Below are 13,629 nucleotides of genomic sequence, written 5' to 3'. Positions count from 1 at the left end.
TATCTATCTATCTATCTATCTATCTATCTATATGTCTATCTACTGGGTCAGTACAAATCTACACTACTGACCAAACAGGCCCAGTCCTGCATTTTCTAATGGCTGTTTAGAAAGCTAGAAGTGCAGTGTAATATACCATGCATCTGAAAGAATCCCTGCCAAACTCAAATATTTGTGTCATTGACACACTTTTTATAAAAATCATTTTATAAAACATATAAAAATATACATTTAATTCTAAAATTATATACATGACCAAATTATATACATATTTTGTATGTATATTTCATATTTTAAATGAATATAATTTGTAATATATTTATATAATTTCATAAAATTGTGAATATAAAAATGGTATCTAATGATAATTCTAAAATGATAATAATAAATGATAAAATTATTCTTATAAAATAATTGTAATTATATATAATTATATATGTAATTATGTATATATATATATATATATACACACACACACACACACACACATTTACAAAAACCTAAATATAAAAATAATATAATTTAATTCTAAAATTATAAGTTATACAATTATACACATATTATTGTATGTATAACATATTTCATATTTTAATAAATATATAAATTATAATATATATTTTGTATATATAATTTTATAAAAACGTGAATATAAAAATGATATACATGTATTTTTACAATTATAATAAATGATAAAATTATATACATATTATTTTTGTATGTATATTTTATATTTTAAATGAATAGAATTTGTAATATATTTTTATATATCTAATTTTATAAAAACATGAATATTGGTATTATAAATTTAATTCTACAATTACAATAATAAATGATACAATTACATACATAATATTTTTGTATGTATAATATTTCATATTTCAAATTAATATTTGAAATATATTTCATATATAGAATTTTATAAATTTCATTCTAAAATTATATAAATAAACAGAATTTGGAATATATTTTATATATCATTTTCTAAAAGCATGTTGAATATAAAAATGAAATAATAAATGTAATTCTAAAACTATAATAATAAATTATAAAATTATATACATAATATTTTTGGATGTATAATATATTTCATATTTTAAATAAATATAATTTATAAAACAGTTACATATATAATTTCATAAAAAATGTAAATATATGAATATCATTTGAAATATTTATAATTTTATAAAAACATGAATATCAAAATAATATACATTTTATTCAAAAATAATAATAATACATGATAAAATTATATACATAATATTTTGCATGTATATTTCATATATTTTTATATATTTTATATTATATAATTTGTAATATATTTTATATATACTTTTATAAAAACGTGAATATAAAAAATATAATCAATTTAATTCTAAAGCTATAATAATAAATGATAAAATTATATACAATATTTTGTATGTATAATATATTTCATATTTTAAATGAAGATAATTTGTAATATATATATATTAAATTAATATAATTTCTAATATATTTTTATATTATATATAATACTATATACTAATTTTAATAACAATTTTAATAAATTATATAATTTAAAAAAATGTGATATTTTATATTCTAGATTTTTTTTTATCTATCTATCTATCTATCTATCTATCTATCTATCTATATGTCTATCTACTGGGTCAGTACAAATCTACACTACTGACCAAACAGGCCCAGTCCTGCATTTTCTAATGGCTGTTTAGAAAGCTAGAAGTGCAGTGTAATATACCATGCATCTGAAAGAATTCCCATATCAGAGTCAGAAATGTAAGCATGGACCCGTGCCTATAAAAACACAGCCCAGAACTAAGGGCGCATGAACCACCCTGTACGTTTCACTTCACTACCACAATATTGCTGCAGCCAGCAGGCTGGAAACGGCTTTGTTTCTCCTCATTGCGTTTGCTCTGTATATCAGAAACAGATTACGCCGTCCTTTCTTCCACTCTTTCCTTTTCAGTGGGTTTCCTGAAGGCATGCACGCATGTTATAGCACAGTGCGCGCTCATCGATCAAACCGACGCTTCTGTCTGTCCACCAGCTGCCGGTTTTTCTCTTCCACCGGGGCAACGATGCTTCCCTGACCTTTTACAAGGTGTCGTACAAGTCCGTACGAATAGATTGCCAGGTCACATTTATATGCACATGCACATTTCAGCCATTCCTATACAAAAGGGAGGCAAATTGATTTGGCTGCATGCATGTAAGTGCATGTGTGAAGACGTCATGCGGAGAGAGACAGAACGCTGGGCTGTTATCAGGGAAAACGGCGCGCCACCTCTCCTGTGAATCTTTAATGGACGGGATTCGGCGCTCTGGCAGCACTGCCATCTGTGCACGGGTTAGAGCCATGCGTGGAAGATTTAGTTATTCAAATGACCCAGCTTAATCAGCCTCTCCTAGCAGACTGGAAATCCATTCTGTAAATGTTGCCGTGTCCTTTGAGTGTGTCATATAGAGTAATTAAATCATGTTCCCACGGGGAAGATTTGAAAGGATAAACAGATGCAGTCAGGAGTGGTGTGAACACAGAAGCTCTTGGATCATGATCTGAAAACATCTGAAAGGTGTGTAGGCAAGAGATCCCGCTTGTGTGCTCGGCTTTGCTGCGTCTGAATGTGCGAGAGTCGTGATTAAAGCAATAGTTCACTCAAGACATGGAAACTGTCAACATTTACACAGCCTCGTGTCAGCGAAAGCCGTATTATTTTCCGCCTTCCTTGAAACGCCAAAATGCAAGTCATTACTCACTGAAATACTCCTCATTATTGTCATTTGTGACAGTGTTTGTTTTCACACTCAGTATTTTTTTAAAAATCAGGCTTGTTTTCTGGTCAACTTATCAATAAAACAAAGCAAATTTGCATAAGATACTAAAAGAATATATCTTAAAGGTAAGAATATATATATATATATATATATATATATATATACAATGTATGCATGTGTGTGTAATTATTATGTATATATAAATACACATAAATTAATGTATATATTTAAGAGAAATATGTTATGTACAAAATATTTTTATTTATAAATAATATCAATTATGCATAAATTATAATAAATACATATACTTATAAATATTTCTTAAATATATACATGAATGTGTTCGTATTTATATATACATAATTACACACAGTATACACACATATATTAGGCAAACTCAAACTTTTATTTTGTAAGCCCTAATATATATATATATATATATATATATATTTTTTTCTGTGATGCAAAGCTGAACTTTCATTAGCTGTTACTCAGTCTTAAGTGTCACATGATCCTTAAAAAATCATTCTAATATGCTGATTTGTTATTAGAATTATTAACGTTGGAAATGGTTGTGCTGACAAATATTTTTTAGGAACCTGTGATTCTTTGTTTCAGGATTCTTGGATGAATATGTTAAAAAAAACAGCATTTATTTAAAATATAACTCTTTTCTAACAATGTAAATCTATGCTATCACTTTTTGTTAATTTAACACATCCTTGGTAAATAAAAGGTTTTTTTTCAAACAAAAAGCAAGAATAAAAATTTACTGACCCCAAACTTTTGAACAGTAGTGTATATTGTTAGAAAACGTTTCTATTTTAAATAAATGCTGTTCTTTTTAACCTTTTATTGATGAAAAATCCTGAAAAAAAGTATCACAGGTTCCAAAAAATAAAAAATTAAGCAACACAACTGTTTCCAACACTGATAACAAATCAGCATATTAGAATGATTTTTGAAGAATCATGTGACACTGAAGACTGGAGTTATGATTCTAAAAATTCAATTTTAATTACAGATATAAATTCAAATTTAATGTATATTAATATAGGAAAAAAAATCATACAATTGCAATATATATGAAGAGTTCAGATGCAAAACTAGCTAAAAGCCATCTTGGTCAAAAATGAGATAATGATACTGAGTGAACACTCCTGATATACGTCCATCAAATACTTTTACTTCAAGCTTGCTAAATCCAGCCTCAGCCCAATCAGAAGTACCAGTACTTATATAGAAACCTATACAAAGTAGCTAGAAAGGAATGCTAATTTTAAAGAAAAACATCAGATGGATTTAGAGGCTTTTGCATCTGAACTCTTCATATATACATGTAATCTGGATTATGTAATCAGATTTCAAAAGTGAAGTATTTGTAATTAGATTAAACTACATTTTCAAATACTAGTAATCAGAATACACATTATTACTATATTATTTACACAATAGCAATAAATATTTCATAATTTATTGATTCTTCTAATTTCCTCTTTTTCTTCTTGTAAATTTTCCTTTCTAAAACAGCCTAATGCTTATATACATTCAGAAAGTCTTTAAGTTATGTGGACATTCACACAATGATAAGTCATTAGTCAGGTGGCAACACAGCATTTGACCACTGATTTACAAACATTTCAGGTTTAAGAAGTGTTTCAACATTGCATCAACTACTGATGAACACACTGATTTGTATTTGAATTATCACTCTGTACCCTGTATTGTTATGTCTTTGGAAGGCTTTTGACTTCATGCACAAATTCAACTTTTTTGTCATCTTGTAACACTGAGATTTTAAAATAAATATTTTAATTATTTAAGTATATGACATTTCCATGTTCATTGGTTCTCTGACATTGGTTATGGTCACGTGACATGCAGGTAAACAAATAAAATATTTCATTTTTTTTTTAGCAAGTATTTTATTTTACAATGATTAAATGATTTATGATTTAATTAATTATTAGCTTTTCATTAAACTCACAAACCCTCTAAAGTTCTTTCATGAACTCCAGTTTGGGTAACCTTGATGCAATGTAATATTTAATGCACTTCATGTTGTTAATAACAACGAATGGAATATAGTCTCTTTCTTTTTATTTTTATCAAAAAAAAAACTTTTGTTTATGGAACAATTCTCACGATTAACTAGTTGCTTATTAGCATGCATATTACTTGCATATCTATTAGTACATATTAATGCCTTATTCTGCATGACCATATTTTAGATCCTTTAATCCTAACCCTAACCCTAATCCTACCATACTTACTATTAATAAGCAGCAAAATAGGCATTTATTGAGACAAAAATCATAGTTAATAGTTAGTTAATAGTGAGAATTGATCCCCAAACAACTGTGACTGAGTATCCTATTTAAGAGTTAGGTCAAAAGTAATCTAAAAGTTATTAAAAAGTAATCTGATTATATTACCTAAAATATGTAATGTAATGGGGATTATGTTACTAACCACAATATGTGTCATGTAACTTGGAATCTTTAACAGACTACAATTTCTAAGTAACCCAGCTCTCTCTCTCTCTCTCTCTCTCTCTCTCTCTTTTCCTAACAGTTTAACTCATTCTGTCAAAAAAGCTTCATCATCCACCATAACTTGTGTTAAATGGAAAAGATTGGATTTTCTGTCAAATGTCTCGTATTAATACTGTAATTCAGGATCAGCAGGACTGTATGTCAGTAATAACAACATTTCCATTTTGGAAGAAATGAAGCATGTGTGTATGATATTGTTTGTGAATATATATTCCTGAAGGTGAAAGTGTGTGAGCCTGTATATACAGTAAGACTTGTGTGGGCAGTTTGCAGTTTTCAGGAAATGTTCCCAAAGGAAAAACAAACCCTGATGAAATGTCCTCATCCCAACTCGGACGGAAAAAAATGCTAAAGGTGTAATATAAGGTGAATCTGTGGGAATTGTAAGTAAAAGAGCATTTTCTGAGGAAAAATCTGTACTGAACTCACTGCTGCAACGCTAATGAGTCCTGGCTGTTTGCCAAGCCATTGCCATGCTGCTGCTAAGGTGGTTGCTAGCATGTTGTTATGCGGTTGTTAGGGTGTTATGGATGGTTGCCAGTACATTGCCATGCAGCTGTTAGCACGATGCTATGCGGTTACAAGGGTATTGTCATTCAGTTGCTAAGGTGTTCTGAGTGGTTGTTAGGGTGTTCTGGGTGGCTGCTAAGGCATTACCATGCAGTTGTTAGCACACTGCTATGCGCTTCCTAGGTTGTTCTGTATGGTTGCTAAGGTGTTGACATGCAGTTGCTAAGGTGTTCTCGGTTGTTGTTAACATGTTTGTATCCGGTTGTTAGGTGTTCTGGATGGTTGCCAAGGCATTGCCATGCAGTTGTTAGCATGTTGCTATGAAGATGTTAACAACATGTTGGTTATGTGGTTGCTAGGATGTTCTGGTTAATTGCTAGGGCATTGCCATGCAGTTGTTAATATGTTTTTGTTAGTAGTTGTTGGTTGTTAGGGTGTTGTGAATAGTTACTAGGGCATTGCCATGCAGTTGTTAATATGTTGCTATGCAGTTGTTAACATGTTGGTATATGGTTGTTAGGGTGTTCTGGGTTGTTGCCAAGACATTGCCATGCAGGTGTTAGCATGGAGGTCTGCAGTTGCTAAGGGTGTTCTAGGTGGTTGCTAAGGCACTGCTATTCAGTTGTTGCAGGGGCATTGTCATGCAGTTGCTAAAGTGTTCTGAGTGGTTGTTAACACATTGGTATGCAGTTGTCAGGGTGTTCTGGGTGGTTGCCAGGCATTGCCATGCAGTTGTTAGTGCATTGCCATGCAGTTGTTAGCATGTTGCTATGAAGATGTTAACAACGTGTTGGTTATGTCGTTGCTAGGGTGTTCTGGTTAGTTGCTAGGGCATTGCCATACAGTCACTACAATGTTCTGTGTGGTTGTTAGTAGTTGTTGGTTGTTAGGGTGTTATGAATGGTTACTAGAACATTGCCATGCAGTTGTTAGTACGTTGCTATGCGGTTGTTAACATGTTGGTATACAGTTGTTAGGGTGTTCTGGGTTGTTGTCAAGGCATTGCCATGCAGTTGTTAGCATGTTGCTATGAAGATGTTAACAACATGTTGGTTATGTGGTTGCTAGGGTGTTCTGGTTAGTTGCTAGGGCATTGCCATACAGTCACTACAATGTTCTGAGTGGTTGTTAGTAGTTGTTGGTTGTTAGGGTGTTATGAATGGTTACTAGGGCATTGCCATGCAGTTGTTAGTATGTTGCTATGCAGTTATTAACATGTTGGTATACGGTTGTTAGGGTGTTCTGGGTTGTTGCCAAGACATTGCCATGCAGTTGTTAGCATGTTGCTATGAAGATGTTAACAACATGTTGGTTATGTGGCTGCTAGGGTGTTCTGGTTAGTTGCTAGGGCATTGCCATACAGTCACTACAATGTTCTGAGTGGTTGTTAGTAGTTGTTGGTTGTTAGGGTGTTATGAATGGTTACTAGGGCATTGCCATGCAGTTGTTAGTATGTTGCTATGCAGTTATTAACATGTTCGTATACGGTTGTTAGGGTGTTCTGGGTTGTTGCCAAGACATTGCCATGCAGTTGTTAGCACGGAGGTATGCAGTTGCTAAGGGTGTTCTAGGTGGTTGCTAAGGCACTGCTATGCATGTTGCTATTCAGTTGTTAACAACACAGTGGTTTGCGGTTGTTAGGGTGTTCTAGGTGGTTGCCAGGGCATTGCCATGTAGTTATTAGCACTGATGTGCAGTTGCTGTGTTCTGGATGGTTTCTAGGGTGTTGACATGCAGTTGCTAAGGTGTTCTGAGAGATTGTTAACAACATATTGGTATGCAGTTGTTAGGGTGTTTTGGATGGTTGCCAGGGCATTGCCATGCAGTTGTTAACAACACATTGCTGTGCGGTTGTTAGGTTGTCCTGGGTGATTGCTAATGCATTACCTTGCAGTTGTAAGCACATTGCTATGTAAATGTTAACAGGTAAGGGTGTTCTGGGTTGTTGTTACCAATATGTTGGTTATGCATTGTTAGGGTGTTGTCGTGCAGTTGTTAGTACATTTCCATGTGGTTATTACGTTTTTGATGTGTGGTTGTTAGGGTGTTCTGGGTTGTTGCCAAGCATTGCCATGCAGTTCTTAGTATGTTAATACGGAGTTGCTAGGGTGTTCTAAGTGGTTGCTAAGGCATTGCCATGCAGTTGTTAGTACATTGCTATGCAGTTGTTAACTTGTTGGTATGTATTTGTTAGGGTGTTCTGGGTTGTTGCCAAGGCATTGCCATGCATTTGTTCTGAGCAGTTGTTAACAAGTTGGTACTGTATGTGTTTGTTAGGGTGTTTTGAATGGTTACTAGGGCATTGCTCTGCAGTTGCTAAGGTGTTCTGAGTGGTTGTTAACAACATATTGGTATGCGGTTGTTAGGGTGTTCTAGATAGTGCCAAAGCACTGCCATGCAGTTGTTAGCATGTGGTTCCTAAGGCATTGCCATGCAGTTGTTATCTCGTTCTTATGCGGTTGTTTACAACACATTGCTGTGTTGTTGTTAGGTTGTTCTGGGTGATTGCTAAGGCATTACTACGCAGTTGTAAGAACATTGCTATGCAAATGTTAACAACATACTGGTATGCAGTTACTAGGGTGTTCTGGGTGGTTGTTAACAATATGTTGGTTATGTGGTTGTTACTACGTTACCATGTGTTGGGTGTTGGGTGTTGGGTGTTGTTGGGTGTTCTGGGTTGTTGCCAAGGCATTGCCATGCAGTTGTTAGCACATTAATATGGAGTTGCTAGGGTGTTCTAGGTGGTTGCTAAGGCATTGCCATGCACTTGTTAGTACATTGCTATGCAGTTGTTAACGTGTTGGTATGCAGTTGTTAGGGTGTTCTGGGTTGTTGTCAAGGCATTGCCATGCAGTTGCTACAATGTTCTAAGCAGTTGTTAACATGTGCTTGTTAGGGTGTTTTGAATGGTTACTAGGGCATTGCTATGCAGTTTCTAAGGTGTTCTGAGTGGTTGTTAACAACATATTGCTTATGCGTTTCTTAAGGCATTCTAGGTGGTTACCAGGGCATTGCCATGCAGTTGTTAGTACGTTGTTATGTGGTTGTTAAGTTTTTGATATGTATTGTTAGGGTGTTCTGGCTTGTTGCCATGAGGTTGTTAACACATTGCTATGCGGTTGTTAACAACATACTGGTATGCAGTTGCTAGGGTGTTCTGGGTGGTTGCTAGGGCATTGCCATGGGGTTGCTAGAGTGTTCTGGGTGGTTGCTAGGGCATTGCCATGCAGTTGCTATGATGTTCTGAATCGTTGTTAACAACATGTTGGTTATGGGATTGCTAGGGTGTTCTGGGTGGTTGCTAGGGTATTGCCATGCAGTTGCTTTGGTGTTCTGAGTGGTTGTTAACAACATGTTGGTTATGCGGTTGCTAGGGTGTTTTGGGCGGTTGCTAGGGTATTGCCATGTAGTTTTTAGCACATTACTAAGGGGGTGTTTGGATGTTCTGGGTGGTTGCTAGGGTATTGCCACACAGTTGTGGTTTTCTAAATGGTTGCCATGCACATGCATTTTTTGAGTGGTTGTTAGCACATTGCTATGTGGATGCTAGGGTGTTTTGTGTGTCAGATTCTTATGATAATCAGGTCTATAGCCTTAAGTCACTCTTTCGGTGTAAATCCTGATTCCTCATCTATCAAGCAAAAATCATAAATCTGAATACTCCAAAATGTACTGCAACATGTGATACTTCAGATATAAGCCAAAGCAATTATGATGCGTACCTTAGCAAACATGCTAATTACTGTATGTTAAGCATAACAGATGTGACGGAGGCCCCTGCAACGACCTACACACACAACTGTCTGTGCGTGTATGGTCCTGGTATTCCCTACGTTATGAGGACCAAATGTCCCCACAAGGATAGTAATACCAATCATTTTTAACCTTGTGTGGACATTTTTTTGGTCCCCATGAGGAAACAAGTTTATAAATACAGTTTGTGCAGTATAAAAATCATTACGCCTATGGAATGTCCCCATTATACACTGAAACTCAACGAGTGTGTGTGCATGCTTATTTTGTGTGTGTGTTTGCTCATGCTGTGCAGCGCTGCCATTCTCAGCTGGTCTCTTCCTGATGTCAAAAGAAGCTGGTGGATTTGCAACAAAGGAAGTTCATAACAAGCTGCAGCGGCACATTTAGACCCACAGTGTCTTTCTCTCTCTCTGTTTCTCTCTCACTCTCTTTCGCTAATATTGAATACAGCTTGGTCTCTACGGACCAATCTTTTCCCAATCACACCTTCTCCAGCTCACACTGCTACAGTCTTTAATTAGTTAAACTGTCACACAGTTATGCCATGCATGTCCCTGCAGACTACAAGCCAGCTACAAACTCACTCTAGTGAGCGACGCATGAACAATCAGTCTAAAAGACGTGATTTTATTCAGCAGATTCAACATGAATGAATCAGAGCTGCCTTTAAAACTTTTTTAACAATCCAATCGATTCACACATTTGCAAAAAAAAAAAAAAATCTAATATTACCTAATTTGATGATGCTGAGACATGAAATAATGTCTTGAGAATCATTCATGTGTGAAAATTGGCTGAGAACTAAACAAATACTTGTAATATGGCAAAGAGGAAGACAGAAATGTCTTTTTGGCAGTTTTACTGCTGACAAAGACATAATACAAGACTAAATCACCTTATAATTTTATAATTTAGTCTTAGGTTCTTGAAAGCAAAAATGCTATGAAATGCATCATATTTTGTGAAAAAGTGACACACAGAGCAAAACAGGTGCTATTTTTGGAATCAGCACCCAAAATTAGTAAGGAGCAAGTATTGGATTTCAATCAGAAAATAAAATTATATATATATATATATATACATTACGGAGCTATAATGGATTGCAAACTGTGACTTCATGTTGACTTGAGGGCATTTCTCCAGAAAGACAAATGACTGATGACCCTCATCAATTATTAATCTGAGCCAAGACATTATAAGCATCAAATCATCTGAATGTAACAAATGCAAGCTCAATCTCAAGATAAAGAGACTTCAGAACAACTACATTGGTTGTTTTCATTAAAATCAAGCAACATTATCTTTGTATTGATATCCAATTTGCATGAGCAATGCGGGAGCTTTTGTGTTACTGGTACAGTGAAACCTGTAAACCACTTTGGACAAAAGCTTTTTCAAAATGCATAAATGTGCATCTGAATATTACTGATGCATGGCTGTCACAGCAGTTGTGCTCTATTTTTAACCAAGCAAATAATATGCAGGTAATCACAAACCACTTTGAGAGTCAAGAACATTTTACCAAAAAAACAAAAAAACAAAAAAAAGGAAAAAAATCTCTTACCTTCAATGCAGAATGGGACAGGCTTTAATGCTCTGCAAAAAAATAAATAAATGAAGGTGTATTAAAAGCAAAATTGTCCATTACAACCATTAATAATGTTATGATTACAGGGAAAAAGAGTTCAGCGTGACTGCAGCCCGTATTTAATCTAACATTTTTTAAAACCATCATTCTGCTTGCTTGCTTATTTTTTTTTCTCCCTTCAATAATGGGTAAGAGCAGCCATTACAGCACTGGCAGCAGAGTGGGCCGACGCGGACCCTTTATGAATGCTGCCTCATTACTGGAGGGAGTGTTCCCAGGGGAGGAGGGCAAAGCAGAGCACTGCCTGACACAGCTGCACATTCTCAGGGAGAGATGCAATGGCAGCCTGCCTCCTCTCTGGAGCTCTGGTTCACTGACTTTCAGTGGCAGGAGAACAGGGTTGGGAGAGAGGTCACACACATCATTGCCATACAGATACTCCCTCAAGCATGCACGTGTATATATATATATATATATATATGCTGCACATACACAATGCATGCGCAATAAATCAACAATTTATACACTTTCCTACTTAATTTGTTATTGTTTTATTTTTTACTTTTCTTTTTTTTAATATCTGGCCTACTGATAAAATATATTCATTTAAATAATTTTATTTAATAATAATAATAATAATATTTTATATATATATATATATATATATATATAATTGTTTTTTTTTTTTTTTTTTTTTTTATATCTGGCCTGTTGATAAAATATCTTCATTTAAATAATATAAACATATATTGACTGACAGTCCTAAGGGTCTACAGGGGTCTTCTCTGTGATATCATTCAGTTTTATGCTTTTTTTTTTTTTCCCCACATGACAACAAATGGCTTCCTGCATGTTGGTTCACAAACTGACTTTTTGTTTGCTTACAAAAAATGTCATATTATATAACGATTTATTATAACACAACTCCTTATTGATTGAAATTATTATGCCAATATTTATTTTTAATTTTTAAACAAATAAATAAATAATTTAAAATAAATTTTTTTCCTTTTTTCTTCATTATTGCTAGACAGTTATACTAAGCACCAAATAAATAAATACATACATATACATGCAGAATACAGAAATTAAAACATGTTAATCACAGAAAAAGTTGTTTTGCATAAACTGCATTTTTTTTATGTATCTTTGAATAATTGTTGGACAAAAATAGCTGACAGTAACAATATCTATAATTTAAAACTGAATAGTCTAATAAATAATAATAACAATAATAATAGTATTATTATTTTTAATAGTTTTTAGAGCATTTTCAGTGTTGTAATGTCTGACTATTTAGTACATACAAACTCAAAAAGACGAATTTAACAATAATTAAAAATCGATTGTGCAAATTGATTATAGAACATTTAAACATAATCGGGAAAAATAATATCGATTTATATATAATTCCTGCAGACTATCCTGACACAAATCAAACTGTAACAGAGAAGAAGACACATTTAAAAGCGCTTTATGAATGTATGGGAACAGAGACCGTTCACGTCACTCCGTTATCGCGTCCATTCAAAACTGACAATAGAGAATAAACGGGCGACTTACCATTCATACTGATAAATCACAGTTAGATGATCGCACGCTGCCGCCTCTTTCATCATATACTGTACGCGACAGATAAAATCATACACACGTCGGAGATTTACTGCTAGCTTTACAGTGGAACGCTGGATTCGTGCAGAACCGGCATCTGCCGCAGCTACACCTCTGACAGGAACGGCAGGAGCCGACAGAAGAAACAATGGTGCAGGCGAGCCCACAAACTACCAATCCTACTACAGCCAAGGCTTAGCTAATGAATATTAATGAGGTCGTGCTGACGCTCCAGGTCTACCTTCCAATGGAGCACGCTTGGCTTATGAATATTAATTAGGTAGTCTGACGTTCTATTGTTGCTGTCCAATGGCTCGGCTCTGCTCTTGAATATTAAGAAGCAGGGCTTCTCTGTAGTAGGATTCGTAAAGTGGCTGCAGTGGGGATTGAGCGTGAGCCAGCGGCCACTAGAGAGCCACACAAGTGTCTTCCGAGGGGATTCAGGGTTTTCTCAGGCCGCTCTGTCTCCTGGGTTTCAGCCAATTTAATTGTTCCTTATAAAAACACGTGGGTGTGTGGCAGGCTGTTCAAATGGGATTGTGCGGGATATTGATGATAAATACATTGTGTTGAGCGTTATCAAATTGACCCGTTTGAAAAGGTAAACTCGTTCAACAAGATTTTGCCTGCATAAATATATTAATGAAATACATTTTTAAGAACAGGATTTTTAAGATGATACTGTATGAGATTTCCACTGAGCTTGATGCATCTAATAAATGAAATTAATGCTTTTCTGAAAGCCTCCGTTTAAGATATATAATAAATAAAAATCTAACATAAGCATCATAATTAAGATTATATAACATTAAAACACCTTGTTATTCA

General features: G+C 34.3%; 1 protein-coding gene across 1 annotated transcript in view; it reads right to left on the bottom strand.

The window, feature by feature from the left end:
- csrnp3 (cysteine-serine-rich nuclear protein 3) overlaps positions 1-12,966 on the bottom strand; it is a 74,638-nt gene extending 61,672 nt beyond the window's left edge. The window contains exons 1-2 of the mRNA XM_051119201.1: positions 12,754-12,966; positions 11,167-11,198 (exon numbers count right to left, since the gene is read on the bottom strand). The gene's annotated coding sequence lies outside the window, so the exon portion shown is untranslated. The remainder of the gene's footprint in view (positions 1-11,166; positions 11,199-12,753) is intronic.
- Between the last annotated feature and the right edge of the window lie 663 nt (positions 12,967-13,629).

Source organism: Labeo rohita, chromosome 9, assembly GCF_022985175.1.
Source record: "Labeo rohita strain BAU-BD-2019 chromosome 9, IGBB_LRoh.1.0, whole genome shotgun sequence".
Lineage (NCBI taxonomy): Eukaryota > Metazoa > Chordata > Actinopteri > Cypriniformes > Cyprinidae > Labeo > Labeo rohita.
Note: the sequence above shows the minus strand (reverse complement) of the source record. Positions and strands in the feature narration are given on the sequence as shown.